The 25,027-nt window shown below is 36.9% G+C and overlaps 1 protein-coding gene across 1 annotated transcript in view; it reads left to right on the forward strand.

The window, feature by feature from the left end:
- The first annotated feature begins 3,447 nt into the window (after positions 1-3,447).
- DCDC1 (doublecortin domain containing 1) overlaps positions 3,448-25,027 on the forward strand; it is a 513,960-nt gene continuing 492,380 nt past the window's right edge. The window contains exon 1 of the mRNA XM_062198052.1: positions 3,448-3,509. The gene's annotated coding sequence lies outside the window, so the exon portion shown is untranslated. The remainder of the gene's footprint in view (positions 3,510-25,027) is intronic.

The following is a 25,027-nucleotide window of genomic DNA, read 5'->3' on the forward strand; positions in this document are numbered from 1 at the left end:
AAAAATAGAGTAGGTTCTTCACAGGATTTTGTTAGGTTTAAAGGCAGACACAAAAAACGTACACTGATAGCAGATCCAGTTTCATTCCTTGCTTCAGCCTACCTTCTCCGTGACCCTCTGGAATACCTCAAGCAATAGAATTAAATGCTGTTAGGATCACCTTCCTGTGTGATACTATCAGAATGATGCACTTTGAACTTCCCTAGACCTCAGACTTTCCCCTTTGCACTGCCTGATTCTTCCTTGTGTAGGTAGATATGATTAGGTACACTTGTTTTTACAGTAAAGGCACTTTATTTTGATTTACTATTCCTTTAGGTTATTGTGCTATCTCTTGTATTTGTTTATTTAGGTTTGAAAGTTAATAAGTATACTCCTCCCCAACAAATCCAAAATGTTCACTCAATCTGCCTTTACTTATTTTACTTTGCAATCTTAAAGCATACAATTTTTTCTTATATCTTCATACTGTCATTATTTAAACAAAACTATCAGTATTTCACTGACTTTCCCAGTTGATTCAAAAGTATCTTTCTGTGGTTGATTTGTTCAAATCAGTATCCAAATAAAGTACTTTTTGCATTTGGTTTGTTCCTTAAATATCTTTTAAAGTACATCACTCTTAAAATTTTGGCTGTAATAACCTCAAATTTTTCCCCTTTTCTTGCCGTAGGCTATTGAGAAACTGGATCAATTTTCTTAAATCTAAATGTTTATCTATTTATACCTAAGTAAATTTCCTTTTTAAGTTATTTATTTTAAAGGCAGTGTGACTGGGTTTGGGAGGGGAAGAGAGAGAGTGAGAGAGATATCTTCCACCCCACTCCACTGGTTCACACCCCAACAGCCAGGTCTGGGCCAGGGCAAAGCCAGGAGCCAGGAACTCCATCCTGGTCTCCCACGTGGGCGGCAGGGGGCCAACATCCACTGCCTTCCCAGGCTCATTAGCAGGGAATTAGAGTGCAAGAACAACAGGAACTCAAACCAGCCCTCCAGTATGGATGCCAGTGGTTCAAGTGACGGCTTAACACACTATGCCACAATGTCAGTCCTCAGAATGAACTTCTTAAAGCAATTTTTACACAAGTTCCTTTTCCATTGGTTTTCTTTTTCTAGAGCAGCACTGTCCAATAGGAACATAATGTAAGTCAGGGCATGCATTGTGGCACAGCAGGTCAAGCCTCTGCTTAGTACTCCCGCATTCTGTATTGCAGTGCTTGAAATTGAGTCCCACCTTCCCTGCTTATCCGGCTTCCTGCTAATGGGCACCCTGGAAGGCATTCGATGATGGCTCAAGTTCTTGAGTCCCAGCCAACTTTGTAGAAGACCAGGATGGATATCCTGGCTCCTGCTCCTGCTCCTGCTTGTCATAGCCCAGACTATTGTGGGAATTTGGGGAATGAAACAGTGGATGAAAAGTCCCTCCCCACCAAGCCTTTCAAATAAATAAAAATAAATAAATGTTTAAAAAACTGAGCTTTAATAAAAAGAAACATAATTTAAGCTATAGGTGAGTCATGTGTGAGTTTGAATTTTCCAGTAGCCACACTAGGAACATAAAAAGAAACAGGTAAAATTCATTTAATAATATGATTTTTAATCCAATATATCCAGAATGTTATCATTTCAAATTATAACTAATGTACAATTATCAATGAAATATTTTACACTCGTTTTTCCTATTCAGTCTTCAAAAGCTGATGTGTATTTTGCCTGCAAAGCACATCTCAATTCCAGCCACAAGTGGCTGCTCTAGTGAGCACGGCAGGTCTAAAGAATAAACTGACTCCTTACTTCCCAAATGTCATCTTTAGTTTTCCAGCCTATCACCCATTACCTCCCTAAATAAAAAGTTTAGACAATTGGAATTTTTTTGGTGCTTCATTCATAATTTTGCTCAAAAGCGTCCCCTTACTCGTAACACCCTAGCTCTTTTCCTTCTCGTATCAGTTATATCCTCCTTTATAAATGGTCTCTTCCATCAAGCCTTGCATGATGGCCTGGTCACTAGAAATTACTTCTTCCTCTCAACGTTCATAGCAGGTCCCATATACTCCTCATTTGTATTCATCTCATGTCACTGTGCATTGTCGTCTTTAGATGTATAAGTATTGTTGATTCCTGAACTTTCTGAGGGTAGGAACACCTCTCATCACAGAAACTAAAAACTGGCTTTCTTGTCTCATCCTCTGAAGTTCAGATGATGTCTGTCTTTGATAAATTTGTTTCTCATTATCTTATTATCAGAAGGTAATTTATCTATTTTATGTGAAACTAACATAGCAAAAATGTAAATTTTGTTAGCATAGAGATTAAGAGCATAAAATCAAGTCGGACATAGGCTCAGTCCAGGTTCTCTGCCTCTTACTGGCTCCGTGAACTTTAAGTTAATTAATCTCTGTACTTTACTTCTGCCTCTGATGTGGGAATAATAATAGTATCTGCCTCAAGGATTTTTTGAGAATTAAATGAGATAATTATACTTGAAAGTAGTACTCAGTGGAGATTATTGTTATTATTATCATTAAAATGGAAATAGTTGTTATTCAGTTTTGATATATTAGAATATTCAGTATTCACACTTGTATTTTAGGAATAAAGGCAAATGAAAATCTACTAGATTGGAAGAATAGAAGCAAATTCAAATATTTATTGAATTATATACTTTTAGTTTCACTAAAGGATAAAGAACAGGCAAACCCTTTTAATTCATGTCATTAACATCTAGCATATGCAAGGCAGGCATGTTTTAAACATTTGATTTCTTTAGATGTACGGGTATTGTTGATTCCCAAACTTTCCAAGGGCTGGAACACCTCTCACCACAGATACTCTAAAAACAATCCCATCTCCCACAGGGGCTGAAACAGAGCTGAGACACCAACTCCAGCAGTAGGTTACAAGTTATGGGTGGCCCAAGTGGTAGCTTAATTGCTCTGCCAAATGCCTGTCCCAATCAACAAATATTTGTTGTCTCTACTATGTGCCCCATACTCTGTTCGTTATAAGAGACCCAAGACAGAGTTGGCTGCAGCACTCTCAAAAGTGTTCAGAGTTTATCTGGGTAGACAAAGAAGACAATGAAATAACTAGAAAATGCTGTGCCGGAGAAATACCAGCTGCTGTGACTTTCAAAGTTGCAGGCTTGCCAGTAGAATAGATCACTCAAATGATTCAAATCCTTGAATCAAGGTGAAGCCAATCCAAGAGAATGTGTGGAAGTGTTAAATTTTAAATAATAATTTAATTTGGAGCGAGATGGATGACTAGAAGTAGAGCAACTCCCTTTTTTTCTTTTTTTGGCAGATTATCGTAAAGCTTTAGACAATATTGAGAATCAGCTCTGGTGAACAGTCATGCTTCATCTTTTGGAAATGGTTTTGTTCTTGTGTTTTCCCCCTTTCTGGTTGTCATAACATGGTCTATTTTCTCCTTTGTCTTTTCAGCCAGCAACTATGAACTTTCATTGATCCTATACAAGGCAGTCCATTTATCAGGGAGACTTTGAGGTAAATACTTTTGGGGAGTATATCTGCTGCTGTGTTTTCTTGCTTGTGTAGCTTCAGCTGTGTCAATGCTCCTTCAAACTTGTCTCGGAACTCTGGAAGGTTTTTATTTTATCTGCGATTTTTGTTCCTGTATTACTCTGCTCTTCACAACTGGTGTTTTGATGTTCTGTGACTCTGTTAAAGACATGATATATAATCTAACTTCAGATTTTCTTTAGCACTCATAATAAATACTAACTTATTTTTTTCCCATTTACTTCTCAAGCCCTTTCAACTTTGTTCTTGTGACCACTAAGGCTTTTCTGTGCACTTTGTAATTGATCTGAAATTCGTTATGATCCCTTTCAATCATGTGGGAAGACACGTTTATATGCTGGATTTTTAAAAAGTATTCTCCCCTGTTATTTTAGGTTTTTAAACCTGACTTTTTAAAAAAAAAAAAAAAAGTATTTTATTTTTGTCATGTAATTGGCTCACAGAAGAAAGGTTAATCTGAATGATCAAAGGGTGTTAATTTGTGGGTTAAAATGTGTTAAACAGTTGATATGAAGTCTGTTTAAGTCAATTAGAGAGTATAATGAAGATGTTTCCAGGGTGTTATGGAACCTTTTGAAGTTAGTTTGAAATGCACTATTTTATATTAACTATGGCACCTCGCTAAACATACGCTTGCATTCAGGTTTTTAAATTTGTATAAATTCTGATACATATAAATAGGTCTATAAATTTACAAGAAGTTTGACTATATTAAAAGACACTTATTATATATATAGGAAATCAAATTCATAGTTAACAAATTCATCATTAACAAAACAGAAAGTATAATTAGTAACAGTGTTCTTTGTTATGTATTCTAAAACAAAGTGCAACTACACTTTTTTTTTTTAAGATTTATTTATTTAATTTGAAATTCAGGCAGAATTACAGAGAAAGAGGGAGAGACAGAGAGAGGTCTTCCATCTGCTGGTTCACTTCCCAAATTGCCATGACAGCCAGAGCTGAGCCAACCCAAAGCCAGGAGCTAGGAGCCAAGAACCAGGAACTTTTTCTAGATCCTCAACGCAGGTGCAGGAGCCTAAGGGCTTGGAACATCTTCTACTGCTTTCCCAGGCCATAGCAGGGAGCTGGATCAGAAGTGGAGCAGCCATGAGTCCAAACTATGGGATGTCGGCACTGCAGGGGGCAGCTTTATCAGCTAGGCCACATCACCTGCCCCGCAAATCCACTTTATAACCACTTTATATAAAAAAATCTACTTTTTGTTTGTGTATGTGTTTCTTATTTTTAAAACAAACCTAGTGTCATTGTTATTAACTTCTTCAAAGTACTGAATACCTCAAATAAAATTGTAGAATCGACAAAGACATACAGTTTGGTGTGCTCATTTAAAGAAATGATTTTTGGGGCTGAGGCTGTGGCACAGCGAGTTAATGCTCTGGCCTGAAGTGCCGTTATCCCAGATAGGCACCGGTTCGAGTCCTAGCTGCTCCACTTCGATCCTGCTCTCTGCTATGACCTGGGAAAGCAGTAGAAGATGGCCCAAGCGCTTGGGCCAGTGTACCCGCATAGAAGACCCGGAAGAAACTCCTGGCTTCTGGCTTCGGATAAGCACAGCTCTGACCATTGCGGCCAATTGGGGAGTGAACCATCAGATGGAAGACCTCTCTCTCTCTCTCTCTGCCTCTCCTTCTCTCTCTGTGTAACTCTGACTTTCAAATAAATAAATAAATCTTAAAAAAATGATTTTTCCCCTAAAAATTACCTAAAGTAACAGGAGACTTTTTAGTGTTGCTTATTATCTTTTAAAGTTTCAAAATAGTGTTGTTTTTAAGAATTTGATATTATCTTCAATTTCAATAGCTGAATATAATTTTTGTATGATGACAGCCTTATTTAAGATGAATAAAGCATTGTAACTTCAATAGTTCAAGTCCACAAGATATATTAGGGTAAACAAAATCACATTTAAAAATATATTCTTCACATAACGTTTGGGTTATAGTACAGTTTTTTATTACTTATGTCAGTTTACTCGTAATAAACACATTTAGCATTTCAGCTTCTTCTTGAAACCTTTAAATTTAATTATTTCGAGACTGATGAAAAACAAGTGTTATGTGGTAAAGGGACTTCTGCGATGATGGATTAAATGCCAAAATAATGAAACCACACAACTTAAAAATTGTACTGAAGAATAGATGTTTTCTGATGAATTTCTACAAAAAAAATCATATGTTAAAGATATTTAATGCAATTCTTAGTATTACTTTTCAATCTATTGTAGAAACGCCATGAGTATAGTCTTTTGTAGCTCATTAGCAATTTCTTTAATGAGTTTTTTGGTGTGATAGATAGTTAAAGTAACAGACAAATGACAGATTGTTTGCCTTTAATGATTTCCCTGTTTCGAGCCCGTTACAAAGCAATTAGAAATCTGACAGCATTTTCACTCTGCATTACTGATCATCTAAAGTGATGAGAAATGAGAGGTGATGAATATTAATTGTATATTTTCATATGATTATTATAAATTATTACCTTGTCTGATGTGCTGCAGGTGAAGTAGGAACATTAGAGAAAGCAGTCAGATATATTAATTTGAAAGACAGTATCACTTTTAAACACAATCTTTTTGTGCAGTGCAAATTCTGGTCTACAGTGTTAGTCTATGAACATTTCTCTATGGACAAATTTATAAATTTATATTTTCTGTGTTTGGCTAACTTAAATATATTTTCTTATTTGAATATTAAAAAAGAAAATATTCTATTGAGCAATGTAAATATATGTATTTAAGTTCAGGATTTAAAAAATCTAATTTGGAAAGTGAGATATCAGTGAATTGTGTTGATGTATATATTATTTTATGTATATGTAATATATAATATTCAAATATATAATATAGGGAAAGATACACTTAAAAATGGATCTAATATTTGTCTTAGATTAAAGTCAGGTAATCCTGCAAAAGAAGATATAAGAAATATAACCCAATGTAAAAGGACACTTTTCTAGACTCTCTGTCATAGTTAATTTGGTTTTAGCATACAATATATCCTATTTTCAGTTTTTATTTCAGCAGATAAAGCTAGGCTAGCTGTCAGGATACAAGTACTATTGTTCCTTAGTCCTCCCTTAGAGTTGGAGCAAATATTGGTTCAGAAACTAGATAATAGGGTTAGGTAGTTTTGATACTGTTATCTAAATCACTTAAAATGATGAGAAATGTATTTGGATCAGGTATACCAAAGTAAATTAGTCTGTATTTTTGTATCTCTCTAGTAAGAGATGCCATGTTGGATCCATCTTTATGAAGAAGGCCATAATCTGCAGGGTAAAATAACTATATTGTATGCTACTAGAAGCCATTCTCCCTATGTTATATTCGATGTTATGTGCTCTCATTTTATAGATACTAAAAGTTCTTGGCCTTCACAAATGACTAAAAATTGAAGAGAACTATCTGAAATTCATTACATGTTTACTCAGGAAGAGTAATAAAAAAATTAGTAAAAGGGGTTGAATCTCTAGCATTTAGTAGTCCAATTTAATAATATTTTTACAGGGCCAGTGCTGGAGCATAGTAGGTTAAGCCTCTACCTGCAGCACTGCTATCCGATATGGGCTCCAGTTCCAGTCCTGGCTGCTCTACTTCTGATGTAGCTCTCTGCCATGGCCTGGGGTAGCAGTAGAAAATGGCCCGAGCCCTTGGGCCTGTGCACCTGTGTGAGAGACTTGAGACCTGAAAGAAGCTCCAGGCTCCTGGATTCAGATAGGCCCAGCTCTGGCTGTTGTGGTCATTTGGGGAGTGAACCAGTGGATGGAGAAATTGAATGAAAAAACTTAGGACATTGAAGTAGGATATACTATTCATTTTTCACATGATATTATCCACCACTCCATTGTTTAAAAATAACTAAGTTCATGTGGCACATTTGGCTCTTCATATACTATATCGTTTGTTTTCCAGTAGCTTTGTTATTGCATGCTACCACATTAAGCTAATCTAGTCATCAAAAATCATTTTACTGTTGTTTTAAAGATGGGTATGTTTTTCCTTTTCTGTTCTCCAAGAACATTTTCCCTTCACTGAGTTGGTAAAAGCAGAGAGGAATGGTTTAAAAGTGTTGGAGAGGAATATAAAGGTGATAATCCATTTTTTTTCCTTTTGCAGTAGTCATATTATCCCTATGATCTCTTCTATTATATCCTATATTGATAGTCATAAATGTTTAATATTTTAGTTAATTCTTTAGACTTTATGAAGTTTAAATTATTCCCTCAAGAAAAAAAGCTTACAAAGCACCTCCTATCTACTAGCTGTGTAGTTCCTAAATCCTTAGTCATAGACATTTTTATTTATGCTAGACTCTGCAAACTGAAGAATTTCCTTGCTGTTTAGTTTTCAAAGGAGGTGAGGGTACCTAATATGGTGCCTTAATGTGTCAAGCAGTTCACTGTACCTATTCTGTTCATTCCTGAAAGTTATTTCTGATTAGTGGGTACTGGAATCATAATCAAAGGATTACAAGTAAATATCAAACAGCAGACTGGAAGAGTAGGGCATTTGAATAATATTATATAGGCCTGCCATTATGTTGAAGTATGTATACCTGCGGCTTGTGACACTGGCATCCCATGTGGGCACTGGTTTGAGTCCCTGCTGCTCCACTTCCAATCCAGCTCCCTGTTTATGGCCTGGAAAAAGCATAAGATTGTCCAAGTACTTGGGCTCCTTCCACCCACGTGGGAAACCCAAAAGAAGCTCTTGGGTACTGGCTTTGGCCTGGCCCAGCCCCAACCCATTTGGCCATTTGGGGAGTGAGCCAGGGGATGGAAGATCTCTGTCTCCCCCTCCTCTCTCTGTAACTCTGTGTTTCAGATAAATAAATAAATATTTTAAAAGTTATTATATAAAGCTGTAACCAAGAGTTTGATTTGTGGGAGTCATCAAGTTCTAGAGGATCATGTTCCTGCATTCTGAAGAACAGTGAAGACAGTAGGATGTATTACTTATCCTTATTACCAGTGTTATAAATAATAAATACTTTATTGTCTACATGTGATTTATCATCCAATGAAAACAATTCTATATTAACGTTAACACAGACATTTTATTAAGTGAAATGGAAATTTAACTTTTTGAATATTTAAGGTAAAATATTCCAAAGAAATGATCTGTTTTTGGTAGGCCATTTCAGGCACACTGTCAGATAACTCAGATTAGTTTCTGCAGCCACTAGCATGAAATTTGCAAAGTTCTAGGTTCTAATTTATGTTGCTCCTAACTGAATCAGTAAGACATGGGTAGGATTATGAAAATTGTGAAGAGGTGGCCATCATTCCAGTTTACAAGTCAAATTTACTAATGTTGGAAAACTCAAACTCAACTATATTAAAGAAATAATACATGAAGCAGAGGCAAATTTATAAGTGCGTGTATGTGTGTGTGTTTATGTGAAAGTGAATGAAAGAGGGCCCGCACTGTGGCATAGTGGGTAAAAGCCACTGCCAGCAGTGCCGGCATCACATATGGGCCCTGATGCCAGTCCTGGCTGCTCCATTTCCCATCCAGCTCTCTGCTATGGCTTGGGAAAGTAGTATAAGATGACCCAAATCCTTGGGCTCCTGCATCCATATGGGAGACCTGGAGGAAGCTCCTGGTTCCTGGCTCCTGGCTTCAGATTGGTGCAGCTCTGGCCATTGTGGCCATCTGGGGAGTGACCAAGTAGATGGAAGACCTCTCTTTCTGTCTCTGCCTCTGCCCCTCGCTCTCTGCTTCTCTGCCTCTCTGTAGCTCTGCCTTTCAAATGAATAAATAAATCTTTTTTTAAAAAAAAAAATGAATGGAAGAAGAGACAGATAAAAACAGAGACCTCAAGATAAGGAACTCAAACTGAAGTAAATGGTCATTCTGTGTCTTTCGGTGGACAAAATGAAAAATAATCCACATGATTGAGTCAAACCTGATCAAATTTAAACCAAATGGCAGTGATGATGTGATGATGGAACCATTTCTATCTCAGTCCTAGAGAGCTGCATGATCTTTCGCCATTTGTTTTGGGTCATCTCATATTCAGATTACTTCTGTCATAATGCTAAAGATACCTGGATATACTTATTTGAATGTAAGTGGATGTAAGATGTCTCCAGAGTTTTGTTGGACTAATCTTGTTATTTAATGATCTCTCAAGTTTATTTAAACAACTGATACATTTGAGATTGAGTTGTACATTGTAATAGGAAATCATCATATTTTTCCAATATATGGAATCCCAACACTAGCTGAATTATAAATTTATATGTGTGAAAAACAATAAGTAGTTGAAAGTCCTCAGTTGTCACAGTATCTATGAGATTATTGACAGCAGTACTTTTTCCTGTGGTATTTTTATCATGTCCGTGTTGAATCCGAGTATGTTTGAATTTGTAATAGTCTCTCCATCCTCCTCATCTCTTTCTACAATTTCAGTTACATGCAGTACACAACAGTTCAAAAATATGAACTAAAATCTTTTTAAAGATTTTATTTATTTATTGGAGAGGTACAGTTAGAGAGGGGGAGAGACAGAGAGAAAAGTCTTCCAAGTGCTGTTTCACTCCCCAAATGGCTGCAATAGCCGGAGCTGCGCCAGGAGCCAGGAGCTTTCTCCAGTCTCCTACATGGGTGTGGTGGCCCAAGTGCTTGGACTGTCTTCCACTGATATCCCAGGCACATTAGCAGGGAGTTTGATTGGAAGAGGAGCAGTAGGGACTAGAACCAGCACCCATATGGGATGCTGGTGCTGAAGGTGGAGGATTAACCTACTGTGCCACAGCGCCGGCCCCAGCCTAAAAAATTTTAAGAATAATAATCCATAAGGTTTAAATTGGATGCCATTCTGAATAGCATGATGAAATCTCCCACTGCCTTCCATCATGCCTGAGATGTGAATCATACCTTTGTCCAGCATATCCATGTTGTATTTGCTACCCACTCATTAATCACTGATAAGCTGTCTTGGTTATCACAGTCACCATGGTAATACTTCAGTGTGTTCAAATTACCTTTATCATGCTTAAAAATGGCCCCAAGTGCAAGAGCAGAGATGCTGGCAATTCTGATATGCAAAGAGAAGCTGTGAAGTGCTTCCTTTAAGTGCAAAAGGTGAAAGTTCTCAACTCAACAATAAAATAACCATATAGTAGGATCTAAAGTAAGGCCGGCGCCGTGGCTCAACAGGCTAATCCTCCGCCTTGCGGTGCCGGCACACCAGGTTCTAGTCCCGGTCGGAGCGCCGGATTCTGTCCCGGTTGCCCCTCTTCCAGGCCAGCTCTCTGCTATGGCCCGGGAAGGCAGTGAAGGATGGCTCAAGTGCTTGGGCCCTGCACCCCATGGGAGACCAGGAGAAGCACCTGGCTCCTGGCTTCAGATCAGCACGGTGCGCCGGCCGCAGCGCGCTGGCCATGGCAGCCATTGGAGGGTGAACCAACGGCAAAGGAAGACCTTTCTCTCTGTCTCTCTCTCTCTCACTGTCCACTCTGCCTGTCAAAATAAATAAATAAATAAAAATTAAAAAAGATCTAAAGTAAGGACAAATCTGTTATCTGAAGAGCAAAAAGAAATTTAAGCTAGTTTTATTGTTTATTCTCAAATAGCAGAATTTACATTCACTGTGTGTGGTAAGTGTTTAGTGACGATGAAAAAGGGCATTGAACTTGTGTATGTAGGAAAAGGAAAAAAACATAGCATTTATAATGTTCAGTGGTATCTTTGGTTTCAGGCATCCACCGGGGGTTCTTGGAACATATTTTCTGTAGATAAGGGGAGCCTACTGTACTTGTTTATTTTTCACATTGGGGAATTTATGCTCACTACAAATATAAGGATAATTGTATCTGCCTATCATTGTTTATGCAAGTAATTGATTTCTCTTCAATAAAATAAACAGGATCATGCATATGCATGATAAGCATGTTTCTAGTTGTTTTTTCTCTTGCAGACTAGTCAATCCTTTGCCATTACTACACATGGTTTCTTTATCAAGGAGTGAGCACAAGGTGAGCTCTGGAGCACTGTTTTGTCTTCCCATATTTGGCACACTGCCTAGACAGTGATCTTTAAAAATTTTAAAATTTTACCCTTGGAGAATGGTACATAATAGTTGTTACTGAAACAAATTGGAAGTCCAAATATATGTAATCAGTAGTGGAAGATTTGTTTCCCAGTAATAGTTGAGTAACTCTTCTGCTTTGCTTGGCTTACTAGTATCAACAGATTTACAGAGATGCTTCTGTTGCAGCTCTGTAAAATAAGCTTAAGCACTCTTCAGCTCTAAGTATAAGACTAAATTATCTTTTTTTAGATTTATTTATTTATTTATTTGAAAGTCAGATTTACACAGAGAGAGGAGAGGCAGAGAGAGAGAGAGAAGAGAGAGAGAGAGAGAGGTCTTCCATCCGAAGGTTCACTCCCCAGATGACCGCAATAGCTGGAGCTGCACCAATATGAAGCCAGGAGCCAGGAACTTCTTCTGGATCTCCCACGCAGGTGCAGGGGCCCAAGGACTTGGGCCATAATCTACTGCTTTCTCAGGCCATAGTAGAGAGCTGGATCGGAAGTGGAGCAGCTGGGTCTTGAACTGGGGCCCATATGGGATGCCAGCGCTTCAGGCCAGGGCGTTAACCTGCTTTACCACAGCCCTGGCCCCTTAAATGATCTTATACATATTTTAAGTATATCTATTGAGGTATTTGTAAACAAGAAGACTGAATTCTAATAAGGGGAAAGGAAAAGGGAAAGAACTCACTGAACTGCAATTTAGCACATTGCAATAAAAAACTTCAGTTTATTTATTCAAGTAGTAACTCCTGGATAACTTTTGTGCTTCTTTGTGATCAGCATGGCTTTCAGTTTTCCAGGGTCAAATGCTGCATTTGGTGTGTGTGAATAATAAGCAAAATAAAAGGGAATTTCATGCTTGGGAGAAAAGAAGTGTATGCACTTTTACCCCTACCTAAAGAATGTTGGCATAAATCTTGTACAACAAAAACAAAGCCAGAGGCATCACAATACCAGATTTCAGGACATGCTAAGGGCAGTTGTTATCAAAACAGCATGGAACTGGTACAGAAACAGATGGATAGACCAATGGAACAGAATAGAAACACCAGAAATCAATCCAAACATCTACAGCCAACTTATCTTTGATCAAAGATCCAAAACCAATCCCTGGAATAAAGATAGTCTATTCAATAAATGGTGCTGGGAAAATTGGATTTCCATGTGCAGAAGCATGAAGCAAGACCCCTACCTTTCACCTTACACAGAAATTCACTCAACATGGATTAAAGACTTAAATCTACGACCCGAAACCATCAAATTATTAGAGAGCATTGGAGAAACCCTGCAAGATATAGGTACAGGCAAAGACTTCTTGGAAAATACCCTAGAAGCACAGGCAGTCAAAACCAAAATTAACATTTGGGATTGCATCAAATTGAGAAGCTTCTGTACTTCAAAAGAAACAGTCAGGAAAGTGAATAGGCAACCGACAGAATGGGAAAAAAATATTTGCAAACTATGCTACAGATAAAGGATTAATAACCAGAATCTACAAAGAGATCAAGAAACTCCACAACAACAAAACAAACAACCCACTTAAGAGATGGGCCAAGGACCTCAATAGACATTTTCCCAAAGAGGAAATCCAAATGGCCAACAGACACATGAAAAAATGTTCAAGATCACTAGCAATCAGAGAAATGCAAATCAAAACCACAATGAGGTTTCACCTCACCCCGGTTAGAATGGCTCACATTCAGAAATCTACCAACAATAGATGCTGGAGAGGATGTGGGGAAAAAGGGACACTAACCCACTGTTGGTGGGAATGCAAACTGGTTAAGCCACTATGGAAGTCAGTCTGGAGATTCCTCAGAAACCTGAATATAACCCTACCATTCAACCCAGCCATCCCACTCCTTGGAATTTACCCAAAGGAAATTAATTTGGCAAACAAAATAGCCATCTGCACATTAATGTTTATTGCAGCTCAATTCACAATAGCTAAGACCTGGAACCAACCCAAATGCCCATCAACAGTAGACTGGATAAAGAAATTATGGAACATGTACTCTATAGAATACTATACAGCAGTAAAAAAAACAATGAAACCTGGTCATTTGCAACAAGATGGAGGAATCTGGAAAACATTATGCTGAGTGAATTAAGCCAGTCCCAAAGGGACAAATATCATTTGTTTTCCCTGATCGGTGACAACTTGAGCACCAAAGGGGAAACCTGTTGAAGTGAAATGGACACTAAGAAACAATGACCTGATCAGCTCTTGTCCTGTTGATGTACGATGTAATACTTTATCCTTTTTAGTATTTTGTTGTTGTTGTTGTTGTTCTAGTACTAGTGGTTGAACTCTGTAATTAACACACAATTATTCTTAGGTGTCCAAATCTTAACTGAAAAGTGATCCCTGTTAAATATAAGAGTGGGAAAAAGAGAGGGAAGAGATGTACAATTGGGGACATGCTCAATCGGACTTGCCCCAAATGGTGGAGTTAGAAACATGCCAGGGAATTCTGATACAATCCCATCAAGGTGGCATGTACCAATGCCATCTCACTAGTACAAGTGATCAATTTCAGTTCACAATTGATGACTCTGATAGGTCTAAGAGTCAAAGGGATCACACAAACAAGACAAGTGTCTGCTAATACTAACTGATAGAATCAAAAAGGGAGAGAAAGATCCAACATGGGAAGCAGGAGACACAGCAGACTCATAGAATGGCAGATGTCCTAAATAGCACTCTGGCCTCAAAATCAACCCTTAAGACATTTGGATCTAGCTGAAGAGCCCATGAGAGTATTGTAGGCATGGAAAGCCAAGACACCCTGGAAAAGAAAAAAAAAAGAAGACCTAAATGAAAGATCTCTGCAAGTGAAATCCCAGTGGAAAGAACGGGGCCATCAAAGAAGGAGGTACCTTTCTCTGAAGGGAGGAGAGAACTTCCACTTTGACTAGCACCCTGTCTGAATAAGATCAAAGTCTGCAAACTCAAAAGGCTTTCATAGCCTTGGCGACTCATGACTATAGCCTAGAGAGATTACTGACGCCATCAACAAGAGTGTCAAATTGTTAAGTCAACAACAGGAGTCACTGTGTACTTACATCTCATGTGGGATCTGTCCTTAATGGGTTGTCCAATGTGAAATGATGCTATAACTAGTACTAAAACAGTATTTTTACACTTTGTGTTTCTGTGTGGGTGCAAACTGATAAAATCTTTACTTAGTATATACTGAATCGATCTTCTATATATAAAGATAATTGAAAATGAAAAAAAACCAATCTGGTGTTAAATTGGAAATGGCATAGAAAATTAATTAATTTTTTTAAAATATCATGTAGGATCTCTGTCTTTAATGTGCTGTACACTGTTATTTAATGTTATAACTAATACTCCAACAGTATTTTTTCACTTTGTGTTGCTATGTGGGGGCAAACTGTTGAAATCTTTACTTAATATATACTGAACTGATCTTCTGTATATAAAGAGAATTGAAAATGAATCTTGATATGAATGGAAGGGGAGAGGGAGCAGGAGAGGGGAGGGTTACAGGTGGGAGGGAAGTTATGGGGCGGGGGAAGCCATTGTAATCCATAAGCTGTACTTTGAAAATTTATATTCATTAAGTAAAAGTTAAAAAAAAATGTTGGCATAAAAACCTTAAGATTTCCCATGTAACATTTAAAAACTTTGAACCTGTTCCACTGCTACATGATAAGCTTCTGTTTCTAAAGAATTATGTTTCTCTCTCTCAAAGGAAGGTTAAGCAATAATTGAGTAATCTTTTACCTATATAATATGCATGTTTATGAAAAAGTGAATGCATTTGAAAATTGCATGTATTTTTATGCTCCTATTTACTTGTTACTATGGCAACTGAAACAGTGCTTAGTATTTTTGTTGTCTGAGATTCAGGGCATCTTTTCAAAGAAATAAATATGCCAGAACCATTTATTATATTTACTTTGGTGTTTAGAAAAATATTTATTCTAATGCATACTCTTGAAGAAAAATAGCAATAAAAAGTATAAACTTAAGCCTGGCTTAAATGGTACCTTTTCTGCAATATGTTTTTTAAATCAAAATAATTACATTTATTTCTTTGTTATAGAAATCATAGTAAAGAAAAAAAAATAATGGATTTTTAAAACTCGTGAGTCAGTCTTGAATTGTAGTCTCTTGATTTTTCTTATTTTTATGACAATGTTTTGATTCATGGCCAACCTTAAATATGACATGAACATTTAGACTAAATATTGAATATTAGCTGCATAAACCAAAAAATGTAATTAGTTTTCATTTCTGACTAAAGATGATTCTTAATATCTATGAACAAAAGATTTCTATTCTGTATTTGAAATGAAAGGCATGACTGCTTTTAGTTTTCTTAGTTTATTTAAATCATTTTCTGACATGTGTGATACATAAGTATAATTTTTAATGTTAAACATCAAAATGGAAATTATGAAGCATAAAATCAGATATGTTTCATGTCACGTATTATCTGTTAAGAAAAACTGCAACACAACATTTAAGTACAACAGAACAGTGAGCATATTGTCTCTGATACTTGTAAACAGGATGGATCTACAGTTTCACAGTTTATGTTGACAGTATCTTTGTGGGAAATGTAATTATCAAATGAATTATAACACATCTTAGTATTAAGATTATTAATAGTAATTTTAATTGCCTTCTTCACGATAATTGGATATATTCTCATAAGTATATGGGAAGGGACATTGGGCTAATTAGATATTTTGAACTCAGTTATCTTTAAAATATCTGAAGTTTAATGTATATTCTATATTTTGGAAATTTCTGCTTTTAATTAATTATCTTCTAAGTAGAATTAAAATAACATATAAAATCTCACTATTTATATCTTGATATTTCTTCATGAGTAGTTATATGAGTTGAAAAGTCAGTAATGCAATGTTAAAGATTAAATATTCACTATCAGAAAATTATTCTAAAATTGGTAAAGTTAACAAATAATATTTTACTCTACTAACTGGTGTCTTTATGTGGGTTTTAAAATAATACTTCTAGTAGCTTTATAAATTAAACCATTTACAATAAAGAATTCAATGTGGAGATACACATCAACAGCCTTAAAATTGTCTATACATTTTGATTCAGAATTTCAACTTCTAGAAATTCTTAAGGAACTCTTAAATGGTATCATCAAAATATCTGTACAAGAATCACAGCTTTACTTAAAATAGGAAGCATTTGGAAAAACTCACTAGGATTCTAAACACATTATAAAAAATTATGATACCAATAAATATTTAATAATAGGGATATTCTCATATTAAAAGAGCTGAACTCATATATAAATTGCATATTTAGTATAGTCATAATCTTTGTTTAAAAAAAAGACTACATAGTCATAGAAGAAAGTATAAAAACAAATATTCAAGAATTATAATGGTTGCTAATTCCAAGAGTAAAAGATTATATTTTTATAAACTTTTAATCTTAATATGGACATTAATAACCCTAGTTATCCTAATTTAGATTATTTTTAGTAACACAAATTAATTAAACATATGCTTACATTTACAACAATGAAAATTCAATCACTAGTGGTCAATATTGTCTTGTTCATCCTTGAGTCCATTGTCTTTTTCTTGAAAATCTGGAAATAGTTGGTAATCAATAAGTAATCTAATGGTTGAATGGGTGTATTATCTGATTAGGAATTAACAAAATAATTTTGGGGAAAACATTTGAAGAAGCACAAATATGCCTTGTTTGTGTTTAAATAAGCTTGGTGTATATAACAGCAATATGACAGGATAATGAAGTGATACAAATCTGTTAGAACTGCTTGGCTAACTATAGTTCTGATAACATAGAATAAGGCAAAAGCTATATGACCAGATTTACCTTAGGGCATTTATTTTGTGTAGCTATATAATTATAGCTGTTAATACAAAATAATACAAAATGAATCATACAGTGGTATAGTTTGGAGTTCCAGTTCTTAACCACCCCATTTTTTTTCCCAATTGAACTATTATGTTTTAGAAATTATTTATTTGGGGCCAACGCCGTGGCGCACTAGGTTAATCCTCTGCCTGCAGTGCTGGCATCCCATATGGGCGCCGGTTTTAGTCCCGGTTGCTCCTCTTCCAGTCCAGCTCTCTGCTGTGGCCTGGGAAGGCAGTGGAGGATGGCTCAAGTGCTTGGGCTCCTGCACCCCCATGGGAGACTGGGAAGAAGCGCCTGGCTCCTGGCTTTGGATCGGTGCAGCACCGGCAGTGGCAGCCATTTGGGGAGTGAACCATTGGAAGGAAGACCTTTCTCTCTGTCTCTCCCTCTCACAGTCTGTAACTCTACCTGTCAAATAAATAAATAAAATCTTTAAAAAATTATTTATTTATTTGAAAATCAGACAAATGGTCTCCCACCCACTGGCTCACTCCCTAAATTCCTGCAACAACTAGGGCTGGGTCAGTCTGAAGCCAGGAGCAGGGAACTCAATCTGGATCTCCCACGTGGATGGCAGGGACCTAACTACTAGAACCATCACCTGTTGTCTCCCAGCATGTGCCCTAGCAGTAAGCTAGAATTAGGAGGGAAGTCAGGACCCAAATCCAGGCACTCTGATTAGGGATGCAGGCATCAAGTGGGGTCCCAACACTGTGTCAAACACCTGTCCTTGAACTCTAGTTTTACAAAATGAATTTTGAGAATACAAGTTTCCTTAGTAATACAACTTTTTGTAGAAAAAAAAGACTGTTCCTCAGTGAACTATATTTCTATTGTGCAATTTAAATTAAAATTTATAATTTAAGAAGCATAATTGACCATCCAGATGTATATGTGCATTTTACATGATCACACAACACTAGAGAGGTAGATTTAATGGAAAAAATCAAGTGTTGTCCTTCATTGAATTCACTGATCACCCTTCCAAACCAGCTCTATTGGAGGTGAGGCTTCGCAAATGAGATCTCTCAGTGAGCTGACTTTCAGATGTCTTCTAAATAAGTCTGAGAAGCAACTTATATCTCCTGAAAGAGTAATCATTATCTACCTTGATAGTGTTATAAAATCTGAAAGTCCAAGTACAGGTTATCATTGCTTTCACTATGGTGTGGAGGCATTGGTTTCAGCATTAGTGTAGGGTAAGTGTCGTGAGTCCAAGTTAGATGGCAAGAAATATGGTATCCTGTTGGAATGCTACAGTCTATGAAGAACAGATACACCCTCTGGCTTGGTGGAATATGGCCAAGAACTCCAAATATGTATTGCTTGGGACTGGCCTGGCCTTTGAAAGGTAGCCTCTGACTTTGGGAGATAATTTCTGACACTTTTCATCAGATACCTACTAACTACCTCTGCTGTCAGGTAGAGAACAATGACCTGAAGCCTTTTTTTTTCCTCTTAGTTTCTATCTCTTTTGGGTTTTTGAAAACTGACATAAAAATTACATGCATTTATGGGATATCATGTAGTTTTTTGAAAAAAAAAAGATTTATTTTATTTATTTGAAAATCAGAGTTAGAGGAGAGACAAATAGGGAGAAATCTTCCACCCATTGGGTTATATTAAGAGGCAGGCAGTATAAGTGGCGTCCATCCCTATGCCACAGTGGCCTGGGCTACGCCTGACTAAAGCCAAGAGCTTCATCTGGGTCTCTCATGTAGGTAGCATGGGTTCAAACCCTTTGGCCATCTTCTGCTGCTTTTCCCAGGCCATCAGCAGGGAGCTAGATCAGAAGTGGAGCAGCTGGGACTAGAACCAGCACCCGTATGGAATGCTGACATCACAGGTGGCAACTTTACCCCATATGCCACAGTACCAGCCCCCACCATGTAATATTTCAATTCATGTTTACACTATGTAACATTCAAGTTAGAATAAACATACCTATGCCCTCAGACATTTCTCATTCCATTATGGTGAAAACATTCAAAATCCTTTATTCTAACTTTTATTTATTTACTTTTATTTTTTTGACAGGCAGAGTGGACAGTGAGAGAGAGAGAGACAGAAAAGTCTTCCTATTTCCATTGGCTCACCCCCCGCAATGGCCACTGTGGCCAGTGTGCTGTGGCTGGCACACCGCGCTGATCCGAAGCCAGGAGCCAGGTGCTTCTCCTGGTCTCCCATGAGGGTGCAGGGCCCAAGGACTTGGGCCATCCTCCACTGCACTCCCGGGCCACAGCAGAGAGCTGGCCTGGAAGAGTAGCAACGGGGACAGAATCTGGCGCCCCGACTGGGTCTAGAACCCGGTGTGCCGGCGCCGCAAAGCGGAGGATTAGCCTATTGCACTTAAAGGGAAAATATATAGTGCATTAACATTATCTATATTCACTCTCCTTGCAATAGAATACTTCCCTCGCTTTTTTAGATTCAACATATGAGTGAGATTGTGTGTTACTTGTCTTTCTGACTTATTTTATCTAACATGGTATCTTCCAGTTCTATCCATGGTGTCACAAATAGATTTCATTCCATTGTGTATATATATATCACATTTTCCTTATCTACTCATCAGTTGATGGTCACTTAGGTTGTTCTACTTCTTGGCAGTTGTGAATAGTGCTGCATTAAACATTGGAGTGCTGATGTCTGTTGGACAGACTGATTTACATTGCCTTTGGATAAATACACAGTTGTGAAATTATTCAGTCATGTTGTAGTTCTGTTTTCCCACAATGTTTTCCTACCAACACTGTGCAAGAGTTCCTTTTTCTCCACATCCTCCCCAGCATTCTTTATCTTTTGTCTTTTGGTAATCCCCTATCTAACCCAAGTGAGGTAATAGCTCATTATGGTTTTGATTTGCATTTTCACATACCTGTTGGTCATTTGTATGTCTTCTTTTAAGAAATTTCTCTTTCACTCTATTGCTCATTTTTTTATTGGATTATTTTGTTGGTTTTGCTCTTGAGTTGTTTGAGTACCTTATATATTTTGTCAGATGTTTAGCATACATATATTTTTCTCCCATTATATAGGTTGTCTGTTCACTCTGATGATTGTTTCCTTTGTTCTGTGTTGTTGTTGTTTCTTTTGCTGTATGTTGCATAATCTTTTGTATTTTAGTTTGATGAAATTCCATTTGCCTAATTTTGCTTTTGTTTCTGGTGCTTTTAGGATTTCATCCAAAAAAAACACACCCTTATCCATTACAATGTCTATACTTCTTGTCTTAACCTGTACTTTTCTTCTCTGTGCATGCTTTCCTCTACTCTCCATTATTTCCACTCTACTAGAAGGTATCCTGTGATATAAGTTTCAGTATTCTGTTCTGCAGAAAATAAGGAAACAGCTTATATCCCTGCCGAATTGTGATATTTTTGCTTTTAATTTGTTGAACTCTTTATTTAGTGTAGCTTTAAGCCTTTGACTATAATGTAAATGAAAATATGTTATCTCAAAAATAAGTAAAATCTCAAGTTGAAAAAGAGAACATTGATTATATAAATTGCTTTTGGTATTATTGATATTTTGATGATATTAATTCTTCCAATCCATGAATGTGGAAGATTTTTCCATTTTTCAGAGTCGTCTTTTTTGTTGCAGAGATCTTTTACATCCTTGGTTAAATTTATCCCAAGACTTTTAAAAATTTTTTGTAGCTATTGTGAATGGGGTTGCCTTTACAAGTTCTTTCTTAGCTGTAGCATTGTTAGTGTATACAAATGCCATTGATTTTTATGTTGATTTTATATCCTGAAACTTTGCTGAATTCTCGTATGAGTCCCAGTAGTCTCTCAGTGGTCTTCTGGTTCTCTTATGTAAAGGATCATCTCATCTGTAAAGAGGAATAATTTAACTTCCTCCTTTCCAATTTGTATCCCTTTGATTTATTTCTCATGCCTAATGGCTCTGGCTAAAACTTCCTGAACTGTATTGAATAGTATTGATGAGAGTGGGCATCTTTGTCTGGTTTTGGATCTTAGTGGAAATGCTTCCACTTTTCCAAATTCATTATGATGCTGGTTGTGGGTTTGCGATATATTGCCTTGGTTGTATTGAGGTATGTTCCTTCCACACCCAATTTTTTTTTTTATCATGAAAGGATGTTGTATTTGAAAATGCTTTCTCTGCATCTATTGAGGTAATCATATGATTTTTATTCTTCATTTTGTTAATGTGATGTGTAATGTTTATTGATTTGAGCATGTTGAACCATCCCTGCATCACTGGAATAAATCTCACTTGGTCCAGGTGGATGATTTTTTCTTGATGTGTTATTGTATTTGTTTAGCATTTTGTTGAGGATTTTTGCATCTATGTTCATCAAGGATATTAGTCTATAATTCTCCTTTTTTATTGTATCTTTTTCTGTATTTTTTTTTGTTGACAGTAGCCACAAGTAGGATAATGAAACTCATCTCTCTCTCTCTCTCTCTCTCTCTCTCTCTCTCTCTGTCCAGGCAGAGTATGTATGTATGTGTGTGTATATATTTATATATATAATTTTAGTTTATCCTTGGTAATTATACATTTATATAGGATATACTTTAACATAGTGGGTAAAGCTGCCGACTGAGGTGCTGGCATCCCATATGGATGCAAGTTCAATCTCAGCTGCTCCACTTCTATCCAGCTCCCTGCTAATAAGCCTGGGAAAGCAGCAGAAGATGGCCCAAGTCCTTTGCCCCTTGCACCTGTGTGGGAGACCTGGAAGAAGCTCCTGGCTCTTGGCTTTGGATTAATCCAGCCCAGCCATTGTGGTCATTTGGGGAGTGAACCTGCAGGTGGAATATCTTGCTGTCTTTCACTCTCTCTCTCTCTCTCTCTCTCTCTCTCTGTAAGTCTGTCTTTCAAAAAAATTTTTTTCCCAAAGAAACCGTTTATTTAATGAGCACAAATTTCGTTAAGTATAACTTTAGGAATATAGTGATTCTTTCCCTCACTCCTGCTCTCCCACCCTTACTCCCACCCCACCTCTTCACTCTCCCATTCTCCATTAAGAAAACAATAACAACAAAACTGTTCCTCGACAGTCAAGACGAGAGCTGGTAAAGTTATTGCTTCTTAAAGTGTCAATTTAATTTCTACAGATTTCCTTTTATGTGCTCTATTACTTCTCACAGATCAGGGAGAACGTATGATATTTGTTCTAAGTGTGATGTTTTCCAAATTCATTCATTTTGTTGCAAATAACCAGATTTCATATTTTTTAACCACTGTGTAGTATTCCACAAACTACATATCCCATAATTTCTTTATCCAATCTTCAATTGACAGGAATTTAGGTTAATTCCATGTCTTAGCTATTGTGAATTGAGCTGTAATAAACATGGGGGTTTGGTAAATTTCCAGAGTGGGATGGCTAAGTAATATGATAGGTCTATATTCAGATTTCTGAAGTATCACCATACTGTCTTCTATAGTGGTTTTACCAGTTTACATTCCCACCAGTGGTGGATTAGGGTACCTTTCCCCCCACATCCTCACCATCATTTGTTGTCATTTGATTTCTGTATGAAAGCCATTCTAACTGGGATGATGTGTAACCTCATTGTGGTTTGATTTGCATTCCCTGACAGCTAGTGATCCCAAACATTTTTTCATGTACCTGTTGGCCATTTGGATTTCCTTTTTTGAAAAATGTCTGTCTGAGTCCTTTGCCCATTTCTTAACTGGGATTTTTGTTGTTGTTGTTGTTGTGGAGTTTCTTGATCTCTTTATATATTCTGGTTATTAATCCTTTATCAGTTGCATTGCTTGCAAATAATTTCTCCCATTCTGTTGGTTGCCTCTTCACTTTCCTGACTGTTTCTTTTGCAATACAGAAGCTTCTCAATTTGATGTAATCCCATTTGTTGATTTTGGCTTTGATTGCCTGTGCCTCTGGGATCTTTTCCAAGAACTCTTTGCCTGTGCCAGTGTCTTGCAGGGTTTCCCCAATGTTCTCTAGTAACTTGATGATATCAGATTGTAGATTTAGGTCTGTAATCTAGTTTGATTGGATTTTCGTGTAAGGTGTAAGGTAGGAGTCCTGCTTCATATTCCTGCATGTGGAAATCCAGTTTTCCCAGCACCATTTGTTAAATACACTGTCCTTATTCCAGGGATGGATTTTAGCTCATTGGTCAAATATAAGTTGGTTTTAGATACTTGGATTAATTTCTGGCGATTCTATTCTGTTCCATTGATCTATCCATCTGTTTTTGTAAAGTACCAGGCTGATCTGGTTAAAACTGCCTTGTAGTAATCATGAAATCGGATATTGTGATGCCTCCAGCTTTTGTTGTTATTGTTTTATAAAATTGCTTTAGCTATTTAAGGTTTCCTGTGTTTCCATATGATTTTCAGCATCATTGCTTTTGGGAGAATGGACATTTGATGATATTGATTCTTCCAATCCATGAACATGGAATATTTTTCCACTTTTTTGTATCTTCTTCTGCTTCTTTCTTTAATGTCTTAAGTTTTCATCATAGAAATATTTGACATCCTTGGTTAAATTTATTCCAAGGATTTTTTTGTAGCTATTGTGAATGGGATCAATCTTTTTTTCTTTTTTTTAACTTTTATTTAATGAATATAAATTTCCAAAGTACAGCTTGTGGATTACAATGGCTTCCCCCCCCCCATAACTTCCCTCCCACCCGCAACCCTCCCCTTTCCCGCTCCCTCTCACCTTCCATTCACATCAAGGTTCAATTCTCTTTATATACAGAAGATCAATTTAGTATATATTAAGTAAAGATTTCAACAGTTTGCCCCACATAGCAACACAAAGTGAAAAAATACTGTTGGAGTACTAGTTATAGCATTAAATAACAATGTACATCACATTAATGACTGAGATTCTGCAAGATATTTTTTTAAAAAAAGATTATTTTTCTATGTAATTTCCAATTTAAAACCAAGGGTTTTTTTTTTTTATTTTCAATTATCTTTATATATAGAAGATCGATTCAGTATATACTAAGTAAATATTTCATCAGTTTGCACCCACACAGAAACACAAAGTGTAAAAATACTGTTTTAGTACTAGTTATAGCATCACTTCACATTGGACAACCCATTAAGGACAGATCCCACATGAGATGTAAGTACACAGTGACTCCTGTTGTTGACTTAACAATTTGACACTCTTGTTTATGGCATCAGTAATCTCCCTAGGCTCTAGTCATGAGTTGCCAAGGCTATGGAAACCTTTAGGGTTTGCAGACTTTGATCTTATTCTGACAGGGTCCTAGTCAAAGTGGAAGTTCTCTCCTCCCTTCAGAGAAAGGTACCTCCTTCTTTGATGGCCCCGTTCTTTCCACTGGGATCTCACTCACAGAGATCTTTCATTTAGGTCTTCTCTTTTTTTTTCAGGGTGTCTTGGCTTTCCATGCCTACAATACTCTCATGGGCTCTTCAGCCAGATCCGAATGCCTTAAGGGCTGATTCTGAGGCCAGAGTGCTATTTAGGACATCTGCCATTCTATGAGTCTGCTGTGTATGGAATGGGATCGATCTTAA

Source organism: Lepus europaeus, chromosome 7, assembly GCF_033115175.1.
Source record: "Lepus europaeus isolate LE1 chromosome 7, mLepTim1.pri, whole genome shotgun sequence".
In the NCBI taxonomy this organism is placed as follows: Eukaryota; Metazoa; Chordata; class Mammalia; order Lagomorpha; family Leporidae; genus Lepus; species Lepus europaeus.